Source organism: Heterocephalus glaber, unplaced genomic scaffold (genome assembly GCF_053883595.1).
Source record: "Heterocephalus glaber isolate CG9 unplaced genomic scaffold, H.glaber_assembly_v1.0 deba00001140, whole genome shotgun sequence".
Classification (NCBI taxonomy): Eukaryota; Metazoa; Chordata; class Mammalia; order Rodentia; family Bathyergidae; genus Heterocephalus; species Heterocephalus glaber.
The window spans coordinates 1,469,667-1,487,476 of NW_028258200.1; the positions used below are offsets into that span (position 1 = coordinate 1,469,667).

At 41.1% G+C, this 17,810-nt stretch overlaps 1 protein-coding gene and 1 long non-coding RNA gene across 6 annotated transcripts in view; one reads left to right on the forward strand and one right to left on the reverse strand.

Moving 5' to 3' along the window:
* Window positions 1–631: 631 nt before the first annotated feature.
* On the reverse strand, window positions 632–9,398 carry LOC106008448 (uncharacterized). The gene is made up of 4 exons (XR_001182796.3): window positions 9,128–9,398; window positions 8,958–9,001; window positions 3,814–3,900; window positions 632–3,252 (listed from the first exon to the last, which is right to left on the reverse strand). It is a non-coding gene; the product is annotated as an uncharacterized LOC106008448 (long non-coding RNA).
* Window positions 9,399–9,443: 45 nt separating this feature from the next.
* Scaper (S-phase cyclin A associated protein in the ER) overlaps window positions 9,444–17,810 on the forward strand; it is a 375,238-nt gene continuing 366,871 nt past the window's right edge. For 3 of the 5 annotated variants that reach the window (XM_004872072.3, XM_087210281.1, XM_087210282.1), the window contains exon 1: window positions 9,444–9,518. The gene's annotated coding sequence lies outside the window, so the exon portion shown is untranslated. Of the gene's footprint in view, window positions 9,519–10,118; window positions 10,219–17,810 lie in introns of those variants that run through there. The other 2 variants (XM_087210283.1, XM_004872070.4) reach the window with 2 other exon arrangements.

The following is a 17,810-nucleotide window of genomic DNA, read 5'->3' on the forward strand; positions in this document are numbered from 1 at the left end:
ATTATTTCTGCAAACAGTATTAAACCCCACAACACAGTTATTGCTATTTTGTACAATCAGTATTAATCTAGAACTTTGCACATATGTATTCTGTCACTGTTTTTCTTTTCTTTTCTTTTTTTTGGTACCGGGGATTGAACTCGGGACCTTGCGTTTTTGAGGCAGGCACTGGAACCACTGAGCTAAATCCCCGGCCCTTGTTTTTCATTTTTAAACCTGCATCTCTATGCATCCAACTAGAATCTTTTCTTATACCTAAAGAACATATTTCCTTTAGAGGAGGCCTGCTGCAGGTTAATTTTCCCTGTTTGTGTTTGCCTGAAGTGTCTTTATATCAACTCAATTTCAAAGCATGGTTTTACTAGGTATTAAATTGTAGGTTGGCAGTTTTTTTCATTAAGTGCCATATTTTTTTTCCCCCATTCAGTGCTTCTTAACCTGAGAAAAATATCTACAAAACCATTATATCTAAAGGTAAAATATTAAATGCTTCCCCACTAGAACTATTAAAAATACAAAGATACTCACTGTTTTCACTTCTATTCAATATTGTACTAAAAGTCCCAGCTAGTGCAAGAAGACAAGGGGAAATTAAAAGTGTAAGTATTAGAAAGAAAGAAATACAACTAGCAGCATTTTCAAATAATATTATTTTGTATGGAGGAAATCAAAGGGAATTTATACATAATTTGTTATAATGAGATAAGTAATTTTAGCAATACTACTACATACAAGGTTGTACTACATATAAGGTTGATCAATTTAATTTCTATTTTCAGCTAAAAAGTAAAATTTAAAAACAATGCTCTTTGTAAGTCTTTAAAAAAATCAAATACGTTGAAGTATAATAGAAGATGTGCAACTTCGCTACACAGAAAATTTTAAACAATTTTGAGATTTATTGTTCTAAGGGATTTTGCCTACCATACTATGAGGATATTTGCCTGTTATATTCTAAAAGTGAAATGAAAGAAAATATTTTAAAAACCCAAAGGATATACTATGTTCAAGGATTAGAAGATTCAATAATATAAGAATGTAAATATTTTCCCAATTTGATCTATACGTTCAATATAATCTTTTCTAAAGTTCCAGACACTGCAAAAAATCCCCAAATCAATCTTTAATAAGAAGAATAATATGGGAGGATTAGCAAAACTGAATGTTGGACTTGTCACAAAGCTACCGTAACTAAAACAGTGTAGTATCAACACAGAAGTGTCCAGGAACAAACTCACATATACACACCCACTTGATTTATGATGGAGTTGGTACTCCTACTGTTATGGCTTATATCTACATGTCCTCCCAAAGACTCATTTGCTTATGGGTGGGGCTTTTGGGAATGACTGGATCATAGGTGTAAGATACTAGATTGTGTGTGTATGTGTGTGTGTGTGTGTGTGTGTGGTGTTGGATTAGTCCACTGAGTGGTTTAGGATAGTTCTGAGTGTGGATGATGAACTTGTTTTTTTGGGACAGGGTGTCACTATGTAATTTAGGCTGACCTTGAACTCATTACATAGCTCAGGCTGGCCTCAAACTTGTGGCTACCCTCTTGCCTCAGGCTTCCAAGTGCTGGGATTATAGGCATGTGCCATCATGCCTGGGTGCCATGTGTAACTTTAAGTTTTCTAGTAGCCACCTTAAAAAGTAAAAAGAAACAGGTAAAATTAATTTTATCAGTATAAAATTTATTTAGCATAATATGCCCCCAAATCAATATAAAAATTATTATTGTGATATTTTTTCACACCTAGTCTTTGAAATCTGGTGTGCAATTTACATTTAATACAAATATTAATTCAGATGAGCCACATTTCAATTCATTTATAGTGCTAGTGGCTACTGTGTTAGACAGTGCAGGTTGTGAAATTAAAAGGGCTAAGGGCAGGTGGGCTCATGTATTCCTTACATCCAACCCACATTTTAGCAACTATAACTTTCACCTCTCATAGTTAATTCTGCTTATATCCACCCCTGCAATGATCACTACCAGCCAGATCCTTCTTAGTGGGCCAAGTTGCCAGCAGTGGGTTATAACATCCTATGGACCAGACTGGGCACAGGATAAACATTAGGTTAGATATTAGGTTCATCAAGAAAACAATCTATTCTAGGTCTGAAAAGCAGAGGAATTTTAATCCAGAGTATTATCTCTACAGTTGATGGAAGAGGTGAGAAGTCAAACATTAGACAGTGAAATAAACCAGAGATTAGTAACATTGTACAGCTGCTACTACTTCTAGTAAGTAGTAGAGGGACAGCAGAGGGTTCTTATTATCAGAGACTGAAGCTGGTGCCACCCAAGAGCTAGTATCATGGCAGGAAATGCAGATCATGAAGTAAAGAATTGTTTAGTGAGACCTGGAGACACAGTGGTAACACAGCCAGAGAAACTGGCTGAGAAACACGACCTGAGAAGGGAATGAAATACCCTGATACTTCTTTCTGGAGTATGGAACTACTCCAGTGTTCTACTAGAGCCTCCTATTGGCCAAACTTACCTGGAAGCCACTTGTCCAGGGATCCTGGGAAATGTATTTCCTTGAGAGATTGATCCATAGGAAAACCAGAGAATAGATTCAAGAACAAATAGGCAAATAATTGGCATGGTCCACATCTTCTGCTATCCAAGATATTTACCTCCTATATTACAACAACTCTGTGCTTCAAACAGCATACAACTATACAATATACAAATGAAGATGCCTTTGTAGTGTCCTCAACATGGGTGAGATTTGTTACTATTACAATCTTAAAGGTCGAAGAGGTCTAGGGAATACATAGTTTTTCCCATTAAACCATGGATTCTCAAATTTTAGTGACATGTGAACTAATTGGTTAAGTAAAGTACCATTGGCAGGGCTGGGGATTTAGCTCAGTGGTTCTGCTGCCTGCCTTGCAAGTACAAGGACCTGAGTTTGATCCCTGGTACCAAAAAACAAACAAACAAACACCATTGGCATACTTTGTACACAATAATACAGAAAGGGGACAAATTAATATTAATGTAAAATAAAAATGCATGCCATTCTCAGTCATTTTTTTAAACCAATCATAAGCACAAAGTTGATACTCAGCACTTCCCTCTGCCACTTCTTATTTCACATTCCCACTGTTCTTAGTTTTGGCTAGTTGTGGACCTTTATCTTGATAGTGACACAAACTTTTGTTCATGAAGGATCTAAGTTCTTGATGGTCTTGCTTTTATTGAGTCTTGTCTTTATTGAGTTCTTCTTTTCACATTTTCTATTGAAAACAGAAAAACAAAATGGTTCTCCAATAATTTCCTAGGTTTTTGCTAGGGTCATCATTGTCCTCATTGTGTACTTCAACCCAAATTTCCCTTGTTATTTGGAACTGACCACTCCATCTACTATTGTAACCTCTCTTCTGCATGTTGGTTTAGTGGCGTGAAGACTCCAAAAATAGTCAGGTGGCAGCTCCAACTTGTCATTCAATGGGAACATCATTATGTTCCTGAATGATAAAAGCACATTTCTCCTGGGAACTATAGCCTATAAGGTAGCTGCCTCTCTCCATGTCTCCTCAGCTCTGCAGGCAGAGTTTGCCTGTAGCTGCAATATACAGTAACTAGTTCCCTTTCTCTAGTGCTCTAACAAAGGAAAACACAGCCTGAAAATATCAAGAAGCTAATGTCCTATGAATGGTAGTTGGGGGGCATATGCTTTGCCTTCTCAGCCTCCAAAAGGAAAATTCTAACAGTTGTTCTACACTGTTTCTTCAAGGGTTCTTGGTGAGGTTGAGCTTTAGTTAAGCTTTAGTGGTCATCTGCTCATTTTTACCCACCTTATCTCTGATTCATTTTTCTCTTTTCCCGTTTATGCTCACTGGAATCATGTCCCATATAAGCTTCCTGCTCCCAAGACCTTTTCTCTGGACAAGAACAAGAAATAAGTCAGCAACAAAGATCTTTAAACCAAGAGAATCTAAGGTTGTAGAGAAAGGAAATTAAATTTTGTCAATGAATCATGAGGTTTAATAGTTTTCAGGACTTGGGTATTTTGGCTGTAGAGGAATAGCACCATCTGTTGGTCACTGGTTCCAAGCATCTACTCTAGGCTGTAGGACTGCATTTGATCTCGCAGGGCATGTCTCACTAGTGGTGCTCCAATTATAGCTTCTGCCTCTGCACCAATTTACCAAGTCACTTGTTCTTAGACGATGGGATATGCAATAAGATTAGTCAATTTCAAGAGCATGAGCTTGTTTCTTGTGCTTTCAAATGAAATTCTTGATGAGAAGCAACCATGTATGTCATAAAATGATAATGAATCATAGGATTATGACGAGGCACAGATACACAGGTGGTGACACTGAAGAACCATTTTGGATATTGAAAGCAAAAATGTGTTTATTCTAGTGAAGATAATCTCTGTCCCTTCAGGATGAAAGAAATCTAACATAACCAACATGGCTCCAGTGTCCCGAGGAATGGTGCTATATCAGGGGGACCATGATAGCTCCTGCTGTTGGCAGATTGGGTTTCTGCCCCAGAGAAGAAATCCACGTTGTCACTCTATGGATAGCCTCATCCTGGCCATGGCTAGTAATATATGGGTCCACTGCACAAGGACTAGTGTCAATAAAGAAGCTCACCAGTGTCCACAGAATGAGCCTTCTTGTTCATCTATTATGTGGAAGCCCTTTGGTAATCATTCATGTGAAGCACAGAAGTCCTCACAATATTCATATATTCATCGCTTTTGAGAGGTCTACCCATATAATTTTTCCTTAGATTTCCTTGTTATCAATATTCCAATATTGTTCTTTACAAGTCAGTAAGAAACAGGTAAAACCATTAGCTACAACCTAGGAGCCAGAATAGATCTGGACCTCAGCTCAGTTTCCTTCTAAGTAAAGTGGACATCCAGATGTACCATCCATAGTTTTCCCATCAAGGGGACTGCCTTTCACTATTTTCTTTTAGAGCCACTTCTGAATGGAATGGTAGGATCACAGTAATCCATTTCCAGCTGATGTCAATGTATTGTGCAGACTCATCTTTAAACCAGGTCTAAATTTCTTTTCTCCCAACAAGTGGTGGCAGGTAATTTTTAATGCAGCTCTAGAGTCTGTGCTACTAGCCTATGCAACTTATCTGTGTCCTACTGTGCTGCTCAAGCCTGTTTTATATACCACTTTTAATTGATGATGGGTGTGCATGTCCAATCTTATCATGATGAGCAGCTCAGATTATATCAAACTTATGTTATAGAGACTCTGTCTTTACTAGAGTCCAGTGCTATTTTGGAAGAGAAACTGGGTCCAATGAAGCCAGGCTGGTCAGGTTTCTGGCAACTAGGAAATGGGCTGCCAGAGGATTGAATGACAGAGTGGCCCTGAGAAGAAAGAGTATATCTTTTCCAATTAGTTTGGTACTACCATGAAGCCAGCTTGGAAAAGAAAATTTCCCAATCAGCAATTCAGAGGAAGGTAAAGAAAACTGACTGGTTAACTCCTTCAAGGCCTACAACTGAGGATAACTCACCCCAATAAGAGGTTAGAATTGAGTAAGAAGCCCCAGAATAGAAAAGGAATGTAATCTGTTTGTCTGTTACACCCACAGTTATCAAGGCTCCTGAGAGGTGATGAGGATGTTCTTGTGTGGAGGCCACATAAGCTGAACCCCAGGCCACCATGGTAGTGGATGATTTCATCCCTGTCTGGGAATGAGGGCAGTTCCTCCTCCAGTGTCAAGGGTCTTCATCCATGTTCAGACAGTCTCAGCAATGACTCAGTGGCTTTTGAGGCCCCTCCTTTGCCCACTGCCCACTTGCACTTGAAGCACTCAGATTTGCCTCCATCATCCTTTGGATTACCTTGGTTCTCCTGGTGCTGTGGGCTTTATCATGAGCTTTATCTATTGCTGGAGAGCAGCTTGAAACCCTGCTGAGCAAGCTATAAAATATTATTGAATTGGCTTATGAATTAGCTATTGATTAAATTGTGAGTCTGTTTTAGGCCTACATGACTTGCTAGATGAACCTTTAGCTGGCATGTGGAAACAGAGCTCCTATGCCAGTGGTGACAGTTGAGGCCTCAATGGTCAGTGACACTGTAGCATCTCTTATAGCAAGATAACACTGCAGCTGAAGACTTTATGACTCTTATGCAGCCATTCTCCTAGAACAAACGTTAGCTAAAGAAAACACAGGTTACTCATTAATGACAACCTGTCTTTCACAGGAATGCATCATTCCTCCCTTTTTATAAGCCTGGCTGTCGTCAGTGCCTTAGTCCCCGCTGTTCTCTCCATTTGCCTTTACACCCCTTGCAATGCTGTGTGATCAATAAATAGTGGCAAGTCAAAAGCTTCGGGGTCATAGTCTGATAAGAGCCATGACTGTCTCAGACCCCTACTTATGCAGTAAAACTTTGTCTTTTTTTTTTTGGTACCAGGGATCAAACTCAGGACCCTGCGCTTGTGAGGCAGGTGGCAGCACCACTGAGCTAAATCCCTGGCCCCTGTCTTGTTTTATTCTTTATCCTTGCTGTGCCCTCTGTCAGGTGGTTATGGGAGTTGCACAGTTCCTGATAATCCATTAGGGCCAGGATAGCTTTAGCCTGTCTTTTCTCTGTACTCAACTCTCATTTGTTCTCTTCTTTGTCATGATTGTTAATGACTGTATAAGCCACTTTGACCAACTGAGTTATCCCAACTTATGGGCTCTGTTGGAATTTTCGGAGTTTCCTCCTACTATCTGGAGTTGACTAGCTAATAAAATACTGTCCCAGGATAATTTGGCCCTCTCTAGATACCAGATTTAAAAGCCACATTGACCAGTTGACTTATCTCAACTTATGGCCCTTTTAGAGTTTTTGGAGTTTCCTCTAATATCTGGTGCTGACTGAATAATAAAATACTATCCCAGGATAATTTGGCCCTCTCTAGTTTCCAGGGTTAAATTCATGTACTTACAAAGTGCCTTTTCAAGCTAGTGCTGGAAAGTAGCAGGATTTTCATCAGAGCCCTGAATGATAGTCCTAAGCTTATAATTTAGAGGCTTGGGCATGCCCTTGTGCATACCCAGTAAGAGGGGCTAGAGCTATAACCTTCCTTTGGTTTCTCCACTCCCAGTGCTGTAATATCACCCAGGTCCTTCTTGGGGCCCAAATAATGGTTAGCTGTTTATCATTGGGCGCAGCTCATCATTGGCTTTTCAGCTCTCATAATCCTCTTTTTCAGCTCTCATAATCCTCCTTCTATTGCTGTGAAGCAAGAAACTAGGATGAACTGGACATCTCACCAGGTCAGATCAAAAGCCCTGGTCAGGGTATGGAATCAGGCAGCACTTTTCAAGGTCCTCAGAAAATTTATCCTGTTCTCTTTGCATTGCTAAATACTATGACTGAAAAAGGGATCTGAACTCCAGCAGTACAGTACCATTGTCTACCACCTCCCAAAGGGATAGAATGGTGGGAGGCTTCAATGCTAGTTTTTTGAGTCTGGGGCCTTAATTAAGCTAGACAGACCCAGACCTAGTATGGGGTGGGCTCAGGAGGTTGTCTTTATCTCCTGGGGAGAGGGGTGACTGTGAAGGCTGGTGAGGAGGTAGTCAATGGGGGGGGGGGGCTAGTGTCAAATTTATCCCAGTGACTGCCAGAGAAGGCATTCAAGCAGTCAGGTAGTAGGGATGAGACATTCCCTATAATGAGTCTGTGGAGAGGAAGAGTAAGAATTAGGTTGTGGGAACCTTACAAAGGGTCCCTTGGGTCAGCTCCCCAACCCATTCAGCCCCAGGGCATCCTCTGGTAAAGCCAAACTCTGTGAGATTAGGTCCTGGGAACTGGAAAAAAGAAAAATGACCTGAGGGCTCAATGCACAGCTAGTCTAGCATACATGCCTCCTGGCCTGGAATTTTAGGAATTTCCAGAGAGTCTTCTTATTTCTGTCTCCTTAGGACAAAGTGGGGTGGGGGTGGGGGAGCCCTGGGTGTGGCCCAAATTCAGGTGAGGGGAGGGGGAGTGGTCCCATAGCTCCAATTGTAGTACAGAGACACTTCTTGCTTAAGGACCAAATTTAGTCCCTAGGACCAGGTCATTAAAAGAATTGATGGCTAGGTCAGAATTGTATATAGTATGTACATTACAATATCCAGAACAAAGAAATGGTCAAAGAAAACTCCAACTTGATGCCTTTGCTTTTATTTGCATAACTCTTACATGCAGTACTGTAATGTATAACAGAACATAAAACTATAGTACTGTACTGTACAATCAGCAAAAATCATAGTACTGTATAAACAAGGTGTACTGTACAAAAAAAGACACCGAGATTCCATCAACAAGATGTACAGAACTACACACACACAAAAAGACAGGTAATATGTCGGAGTGAACGGTGGGAAGTCTAAACAGTTATTAAACAGGTAGGTTGTTAAAGGAGGGACATCTTTATCTGTATTAGTTTTTCCCACAGTGCCTAGCCCATAGAACACCAAACACTAATGTGTACTCAAAACCCAGTTTGTGTTTATATATGGGATAGCCAAGTCATTTAACCTCTCTGGCTAACTCTATTTCCCTGTTATATAGACAGAGCTGGTATGGCTCTATTAACAACTACTGATGTATACTGCTTCATCCTTTAAGATCTATCTGCCACGTTAGGCTGAAACCACAAAACTAAGTTTGTGAACTATGGCTAAGGACATGCATTATGCAGGGACAGGAAGCTTCTTGCACAGCTCACACTCACACTCCAAGTCCATCGGCTTTGGGAGTCAACTGCCATCCCTGCACAGTCTGTCCCCATGGGTTCTTTCAAAATGCTCCTGCCACGCAAAACTCAACGCACCCACCCTGGTTCTGGCTGCCACTCTTACTCCTGCTGTGCAATTACACAAGAGACTAAAACCGCAGGACAAGCACACGTAATGGGGTCCACAGGGTAGGGGACAGATATAAAAACACAGATGTGCAGAGCTCACCTGCCTTCCCACTGCCTCCCGTAGGTCCCGTGACTTTCCACCTGCTGTGATAAGGAGGGAATGGGCCAGTAAAAAAGTGGATGAAAGTGGTGGGAAATATTCACTTGATGATTTAGGCTGTGTAACTTTTCCCTAGGTATTTCAGGACTGATTTAAAAATCACGCACTACCTGTTTAGTGTTACGCCGTCTCTGAAGTAGACTAAACGTGTTAGGTCATCGGTGTGTGGAGCCTTCCACGCCTTGGACCCTCGCCGTGGCTTTCACGCGTGCGTATTTGAGGCGGACATCCAGCGGACTGCGATGATGAGACCGGTGAAAGAGAGCACCAAACAGTCCAGGTAGTGGTGCGAGAGAAGCCTGTACAAAGAGCTGAGATGGAGAATCCCTGCGCTGAAGTGGGGCAGACACTAGTTCTCCCTCCAGCCCGAGCACTGCGCCTGCGTGCGGGCGCACCGGGTCACGTGGTGCGCCTTAGGCCGCCCGGCCACGCCCCTCCAAGCAGCCCCGCCCCTTTCCCGGCGGGACGCTCGGAACTGCCGGTACTGCGCAGGGCGGCGGGGTGAGTGTCCGCGAGGGGCCTGGGGTGCGGGCGGCGGGGGTGTGGCGGGGCTGGGGACAAGATGGCGGCGCGGCGCACCTCCCCTCACCTGGGCGCTGAGGGAGCGGGGCGGGGGCGCAGCTGGCGGAGGAGAGCAGGGAGGCTGAGGAGGCCGAGCGGGGGCTCCGCAGGCCGGAGCAGGGGTCCCCGGCTTCTGGAGTGTCCGAACTGCTGGGGTCTCGAGAGCCCCTCTCTCTGTCTTAGTGACAGGTGGTCGCCGTCGTGGGCTCGGGACTCCGGGCAGGGCGGGGAGGGTCGCTCGGATTTGCAGACGCTGCTATTGGGCCAGGATGTCACCCAGGCCTGTCACCTGGGGTAGCAGGCCGCCTTGCCCTGTTCCCGTCCTCCCTGCTCTTCCTTCGCACCTTCCTCCACGCGTCTCCTACTCGCGTCCGGGGGGGTGGCCGGATTCGGGCACTGGCTCCGGGTGGTGAGAAAGCGGCAGAAAGCGCGCTCCACGCCGCACCTTCCGCTGTCAAGTGCCCGCCTGCTCCAGGGCTGGCGGCTTTCTCTGCCTATGCGTGGCTTCTCATTTGTGTCAACTTACTGTCCTGAAAACAGCGCTTCTCCATCTTCGTCTCACTGAAGATACAGCGATTCCTTATATCATTATAATTTACAGATTTATTTCATCTACATCACGTCTCCTAAGCAGTCCGAGGTGAGGCTGGGAGTTTATGGCTTGCTCCCCATCACCCACCCGTTAGATCTGAGACTAAGCTTTCTGCACTGAATTTAGTAGTCTAACCAGTACCTCACTGTGGCCTAACTTGGTGCTCTGTTCTTTTCTGTAAGCTACTGTATGTGTTTTACTCAAAATGTATTGGCAGAGTTTGAATATTGAAATGATTTGAATAGCCACCAAAGAATTAATATTTTTATTAATCCATGAGGTAGGGGTGTGTGTGTGTGTCTGTGTGTGTATGTGCGGTGGTGGGGGATTGAACCTTGGACCTTGCAGCATGCTATGCAAGCATTCTGTCACTAAGCTACATAAATCAAGTCAATTTTTAATGTGAGTTGGAAAGTTATCTGTGGAACGAAGTATGATATGGTGGCTTTGAAAGCAGACTGATCTGAGTTTGAATCACCATCTCACCACTCTTGTTCTTTGTCAAGTTACTTTTTTTGACTGAGTTTCCTGTTCTGTAATGTAGGGATAATTTCCATCTCATAAATTGATAGCAATAACTGAGGTGTCTGTAAACATTTAGAACAACTTCAACAAATGCTCCCCCGCCCCCTTTGATCTGAATTTTAAAAACTCTCTGTGTGCTTTAGGCCATTTGGCCTGCTATAATAAAATACCCTAGGCCAGTGGCTTATAAACAAGAGAGATTGGTTTCTCACAGTTTTGGAGGCCATTAAATCCAAAATATGAAGATGCTAGCAGATTCTGAGTTTGGTGATGACTGCCTTCTGATCCACAGATAGCAATTTCCAGCTGTGTTCTCATATGGCAGAAGGGGAAAAGGTCTCTTGTGTAGGGACGTTAATCCCATTCTTGAGGGGCCTACCCTCTTTTTACTTATTATCTCCCAACGTTCCTCTCTGCTCATAGCATCACCTTGGGAGCCAGGACTTCAACATATGGATCTTGAGGGCATATAAACATTGAGGTCATAGCACTATGGTTGAATACCTGTTTGTTACAGTCAAATAACCATGGAACATAATCAGTGTTACCATATAAATGTGTTTATAAATAAGTAATTTTGGTGGCTGGGATCCCAAGGATATAGTGTCTTTAACAGGTTTTAAAAGTGTTTTTCCTTTATGCTTCATTGGCATTTAAGTATCAAATTATTAATTTGGTAGTAAGACTTATTAATGCCTTCTTTCAACTACTTTTCAGGAATCTTTCAAAGATAAATGAGAGGACTTGAGATTTTTTTTCACCTTCATACTCAATCACACCCCAACCTAGTTTTAAAGAAGAAGCAAAAAATCCTTTCAGGATCACCCTTGAACATTCATTACACACTTAGAAAGTGGTGGTGTTATTTAGTGGGAAGTTTAACACATTCCCCCTAATAGTACAATCTGATATCCATTGTGAAATTGGCATTTCTGAAATTGTAGATGTGAAAACTGAAAGTGGCTTGGATCATGAAGATCAAAATACATAGTTAATAAAATTCTGAGCCAGGAGTAATGGTGCACACCTGAAATCCCAGCCCTTCGAATGCTGAGGCAGGAGGATTGCTGTGAATTTGAGGTCAGCCTGGGCTGCATGTGAAGACCCTGTTTCAAAAAAAAAAAGTTGTTTGCAATTTTCAGCTGGATGGTGACCTTTTTCACAAACATGTTTGGCTTTTACTGATTGGCAATAGGTCTTGTGAAGTTTGCCTTAAAAAAATATTTGAAGGAAATGCTTTATGGAAAGACTTTTTCCTCTGTGACATTAAACACTAAAGCTTTTATGAAGTTTTTTTTTTTTTTGGCACCGGGGATTGAACTTGGGTCCTTGTGCTTGCACAGCAAGGAGCGAAACCACTGAGCTAAATCCCCGGCCCCTGGTTTTATGAAGTTTTACTAAGTAGTACTTAATGATGTTTATTATATATTATTTTGAAAACATGCAAAAATACAAAGAATGTGTGTTGCTGTACACCAGTCTCTGTTTCATCAGTTACCTACACTGGATAATCTTGTCCATAAAAGTTACCCTGTGCCAAACTGTTTTGAAGCAAATATTAGTTACTATATATCATTTGTAAAGATTTCTCTGCTTTTGATGCAGGAAAAGAGAGATAGTTTTCATATTTTTAGGGGGGCATATTGCATAAATAACTCTTGGTTGATGTATTCATGGAAGTATGTATAGAAATAATGAAAACCTCACTAAGCAACAAGGCATTATAAAGTGTCCATATTACTCTTCTGATTTTTTTTTACCGTAATACAGTTTCTTTCCATGTAGCAAAAATTTGAAAAGTTACTGATAGTTTTCTAAGTATACCTATAACAACATTGTTTAGATACCTGACTCAGAAAGCCATATATGCAAATTTCCTTAAACTGAACTCAAAAAGGCAAAAACATGGATAATAGGTTTTGTAAACATTGAAGAGGAACTGTGATTGCAAATCTCAGTTTTAAAATAATCTATTGGTGGGGCTGGGCATTTAGCTCAGTGGCACTGCACCTGCCTTGTAAGCACAAGGTCCTGAATTCAACCCCTGGTACCCCTCCCAAAGTAAAAGAATCTGTTGGCAAATATGTGAACAATTCATAGATGTGCTCTGCAATTTCTGTTCGATGGACCTGTGATTTTAGAAGTAATGCTCTTAGGCTTCTCCCTGCTATGGGCCTGCCATTTATTCCTGGCTCCCTTATTCCTGTGTACCCAAACTCAGAAGGTGAAAAGAGGGATGCCTTTCCTGGCACTTGGATAATCTTCACATTTCTATCTCTAGGACTCTCATGTCTCTCCAGATATCTTGGGGCTGTAGGGGAGGATTGAGACAACTGAGTCTTAGGTTCATTGCAGGCACCAGCTTGTTCCAGCACCTTAGGCCCAATCAATCCTAGTGTTCATTCCCTGCTATTGACTTGGTTTTTTTTTTTTCCCATTTTTTTGTGCTTGGCCATTGTTTTGCTTCAGCCCAGAGCTTCTCATATTGTTTTTATTTGAATACTACTGCCAGTATTTTGGCATATTCATATTTCTTTTATATTAGCTGATTTTATAGGTATGATAGTGTTAACTTTCTTTTAAATTTAAGTAAAATATGATTAAAGAAAAACAAACTATGTAAATAATAGTATAGGTGGTACTTAGTTAAGGTAAGTAACATGAAAGAGTAACTGAAATTTGGATTAGGATATAGCTTTTTTTTTAAAGCAGCTTTATTGAGTGTTATGGCTTGTGTCTAGATGTCACCCCAAAGCCTCATGCAGTCATAGGGGGGCTTTTTCAGAGGTAGCTGGATCTAGAGTGTGTGATGCTAGGATTAATTCATGGTGTAATGCCAGGGTCAAGGGCACTAGGATTAAGAGTGTGGGTGCTAGCCACCCTAGGTAGCTTGGATAAAATATAAGGGATAGAAAGAGCTGTGGTCATCTCTTGCTTTGTTATCTTCTGCCTGCCATGAGGTGTTTCTCCTCTGTGATGCCTGTCTGCTCTCCACTCTGCCTTGGAGCCAGCCAATTATGAACTGAAACCTCTACAAACTGTGAGCTTAATAAACCTTTTCTACCTTAACATGTAGGTGTTGGATATTTTGTCTCAGCAACAAGAGACAAGTAAGACATTGAGCTATATTTTATATACCATAAAATATATCCGTTTACAATGTGGACTTCATTGATGTTTCATGTATTCACAGAGTTTTACATTTATTACCAAAATCAGTTTTATTTATTTTGGTACTGGGGATTGAACTCAGTACCTTGTGCTTGTGAGGCAGGCGGCGGTACCACTGAGCTAAATCCCGGTCCCCAAAATCAATTTTAGAACATTTTTAGCATCCTAATATAAAACTCCATAGCCATTAGTAGTTATTCTCTTTCCCTGGCCCCATCTTTCTTCTCCCAGCCTATCCCCTGCCACAGCCCACCACTAATCTATGTTCTGTTTCTGTAGATTTGCTCCTTCAGGATATTGCACGTTAGTGAAGTTGTATATTATGTGGTCTCTTGTGTCTAGATTCTTCTGTTTGGCATGTTTTCAAGGTTCATTCATACTCTCAAATGTATCAGCACTTCCTTCCTGATTGTGATCGAATCCCATTTCATTGTGTGGGCATCCCATGTTGTGTTTATCCATTGTCAGTTGATAGACAGACACTTAGGTTGTTTCTATATTTTATTATGAGCAATGCTGCTGTGAACATTCTTGTACAGGTTTATGTGTATACTTGTGTTTTCATTTCTCAGAAATACATACCTAGTAGTGAAATTGCTGGGTCCTATGGTAACTCTATGTTTAATTTTTTAAGGAACTACTAGACTGTTTACCAAAGCAACCATACCATTTAAAATTCCCACTGCAGTGTGTGAGGATTCCAGTTTCTCCATATCCTCTCCAACACTTGTTTTGTCTTTTTTTCTTTTTTGGTACTGGGGATCAAACTCAGGTCCTTGTGCTTGCGAGGCAGGCAGGGTGCCACTGAGCTAAATCCCCAGCCCTTGTTTTGTCTTTTTGATGACAGACATCTTGGTGGGTGTGAAGTGGTATCTCATAGTGGTTTTGATTTGTTTTTCCTGAATGATTAGTGATTTCAACATCTTTTCATGTACACATTAGCCCTTCATGTATTTTTTGTTTTGAAAAATGAGGACATAACCTTCTAACCTGTTATTTAACCTGATATGTGTTCTTGCTATTTTTGTTGTGCACTCTTTCTCTCAATTGGTTTTTTTGTTTGTTTGTTTTTGAGACAGGGCCTCACTATGTAATTCAGGGTGGCCTTGAACTCATTAAGTAGCCCAGACTGGCCTCGAACTCATTATGTAGCCCAGGCTGGCCTTGAACTCACCTCGATTTTTCTGCCTTAGCCTTGAATACTGGGAGTACAGGTGTGCACCACCATGCCCGGCTTTCAGTTGGTTTTTAAATTCATGTTATTATCGCCTAGAAAACCTTTGTGATATTTAAATACTCTACTATGAAATATATACTCCTACTTATGCAGTGATATCTCAGTTCACAAACTTAATTCTCTACTATTCTGGATGCAGACTGAACTGGAAGAGATCCAAATCAAATTTCCCCATAAGGTTGACACTGAACCTAACTATTGAATATAATTTGGTTCTTGTTTAACTCGGTTTGTGACCAGAATGGTAGAAAGAATCAACTTCATGAACCAAGGTACCACTGTATTTATTAATGTACACATTATAGTACCTATTTGCCCATAGAATTATCTTGGATTTAAGAAACAAATGAAAGAAAATCATGTATTTCAAGTGCATGACTGACTTTCAGTTTAGAGGTAGAGACAATAGTCTGTCAAGTGCCAAATTGAACAATAATGAAGAAGACATGGTGATAAAAAAGATTTGGAGTCAGTTGGTATCTGATAGGACTTAAGATACAAAGATTCAGTCTTGAGCCTTTGCATCTTCAAAAAAATCTTCATAACTAGAATTTGTGATCTCAGTGTTGAAAATTTTAAGTCAAAGCTGAGTTTAAAGCCAGGCATGGTGGCACATGCCTGTAATGCCAGCACTTGGGAGGGTAAGGAGGAGGACTGCTGTGAGTTTGAGGCCAATCTGAGCTACATAGTGAGCTCAAGGCCAGGTTGAACTACACAATGAGACCTTGTCTCAAAAAAAAAAAGAAAAAGCTGAGTTTAATCTGTAATTTGGAAGCATACTTAAATTCAAGTAATTTAATCTTTTAAGATTGTAACTAAGGACTAAATGTATAATAGGTCATGTGAAATAGGAAGAAAAGGGGCAAAGGGGAAGGAAGTGGGAAGGCTAAGGGAAAGGATAGAAGGGAATGGGATTAATATGAGAAAATGGAAAAATAGGAACAAAATTTTTGTAAATAGGGAGGGCTGGAGGGGTTGAAGGGAGGCCTGGGCAAGGGTGAAAAACAAGAACCAAGAGACACTATGTAAAGGTGCAAATTTCCAATGATGAATGTCATATTGTATACCTAAAATGTACCAATGATTAGAATGAATAATCGATAATGTAAAATAGGAATAAAAGGTCCAAAGAGGTAGGGGTAGTGGGAGGCACAGGGGGAAGCACAGAAGGGAAAGGAAAAAATGATGAGAAATGGAAAAAATGGAAATAAAGTCTTTGTAAATAGGGAAGGGTGGAGGGCGTGAAGGGAGGGCTAGGAATGGGGAAAAAATACGAACCAAGATGCATTATGTAAAGGTACAATTCCCAATGAGAAATGTAATTGTGTTGTATACCTACAATGTACCAATGAAAGAATTTAATATAAAAAAAAAAGATTGTAACTACAGTGCAATTATATTTTGAACCAAGGTTCCCCAGCCTCCAGAGGCCAGGGCTACTGAAGGTGAGCAGTGAGCAGGCCAGCAAATGAAGTTTTCTCTGTATCTACAGCCACATTCTGCCATCTGTCAGATCAGGCTGGTAGAATATGCGGCTTCACTGATTCCAGAATGACCAAAAGGAAGGAGGTATTTCTGCTTAACCCATGAACCATCTGGTATTCTTCCTGCCTTTCTTTCAAGTGCCTGCTGTTCATAAGGGACTGTCGTAAGTGGGAAGCAAAGAACATTCAGTTAGTGATCCTATCCTTCAGGATATTAAAATGTAGTACAGAAAAACTCCCAATGTAAGGGAAGTTGGGAACAGAGGACAATATTTATTGGGCATCTATTATGTGCCTGGCTTTATGTATTATTTTAGAAATAATTTGGGTATCTATCAGATATTGTTTTAACTAGTGTAATTTTGAACTCTAGCATTCTCCAATTTAGCTTTGTAAAGCAGATGTCGTATTACAGAAAACTGAGATTCTGTTTTGTTATATACATATATTAGTAATCATTCCTTGTATTGGAAAGTATTGTTCTATAATGTGGATATACTATAATTTGTTTGTGTATTCTGTTGATGGATATTTGGGCTGTTTCCAGTTTTGGGCTATTATGAATAAAGCTGGGGTGAACAATTGTATAAAATACTTAATCTTCATTTTCATAGATGAGAATACTGTTTTCAGGGATCAGGGCCACATATCCAGTGAGTTGGCTGACTGATGACTGTACTCTTTTCAGCATATCATGCTTTCTCCAACTGTCTAGAGGTCGAAGATGCAGTTCAAGTAGTGAGGGAGGCCAGGTGAAGGCCTGTCAGCAGGGATGTAAGAGTGTGCTTCCTGGGCTGGGGATAGCTCAGAGCAGAGTGTTTGTAGACCAGGAGCAGACCCTGGCTTCCATCCCAGCACTGGGAAAAGAAGTAGTCTTTGTGAGGCCAGTAGTCTGAGCTGGCCTTGAAGATTTGGTAGGCTTTGAATGTGTAGAAGATAGAAGGATGAAACAAGGTAAGCAAAGATTTTGTTTGTAGGGCTGTGTTCATTAGTAATTAAATAATGCCTGCTCAGTGTGAGGTGCTGGTCTGAGTTCTGGGACTGTAGCAGTAACACAGCCTGTAAACATCACCGATCTTCTGTTCTACAGGGAGACAGACCCACAGCACACCTAGTAAGTAAATAACATGAAGTTTTAAGTGTTCGAAACAGGGAGAGAGATGAGGAGTGCTAGCAGTGGTAGGATAGATGGGTGGTAGACGGGTTGCAAACCCTCAACTTTA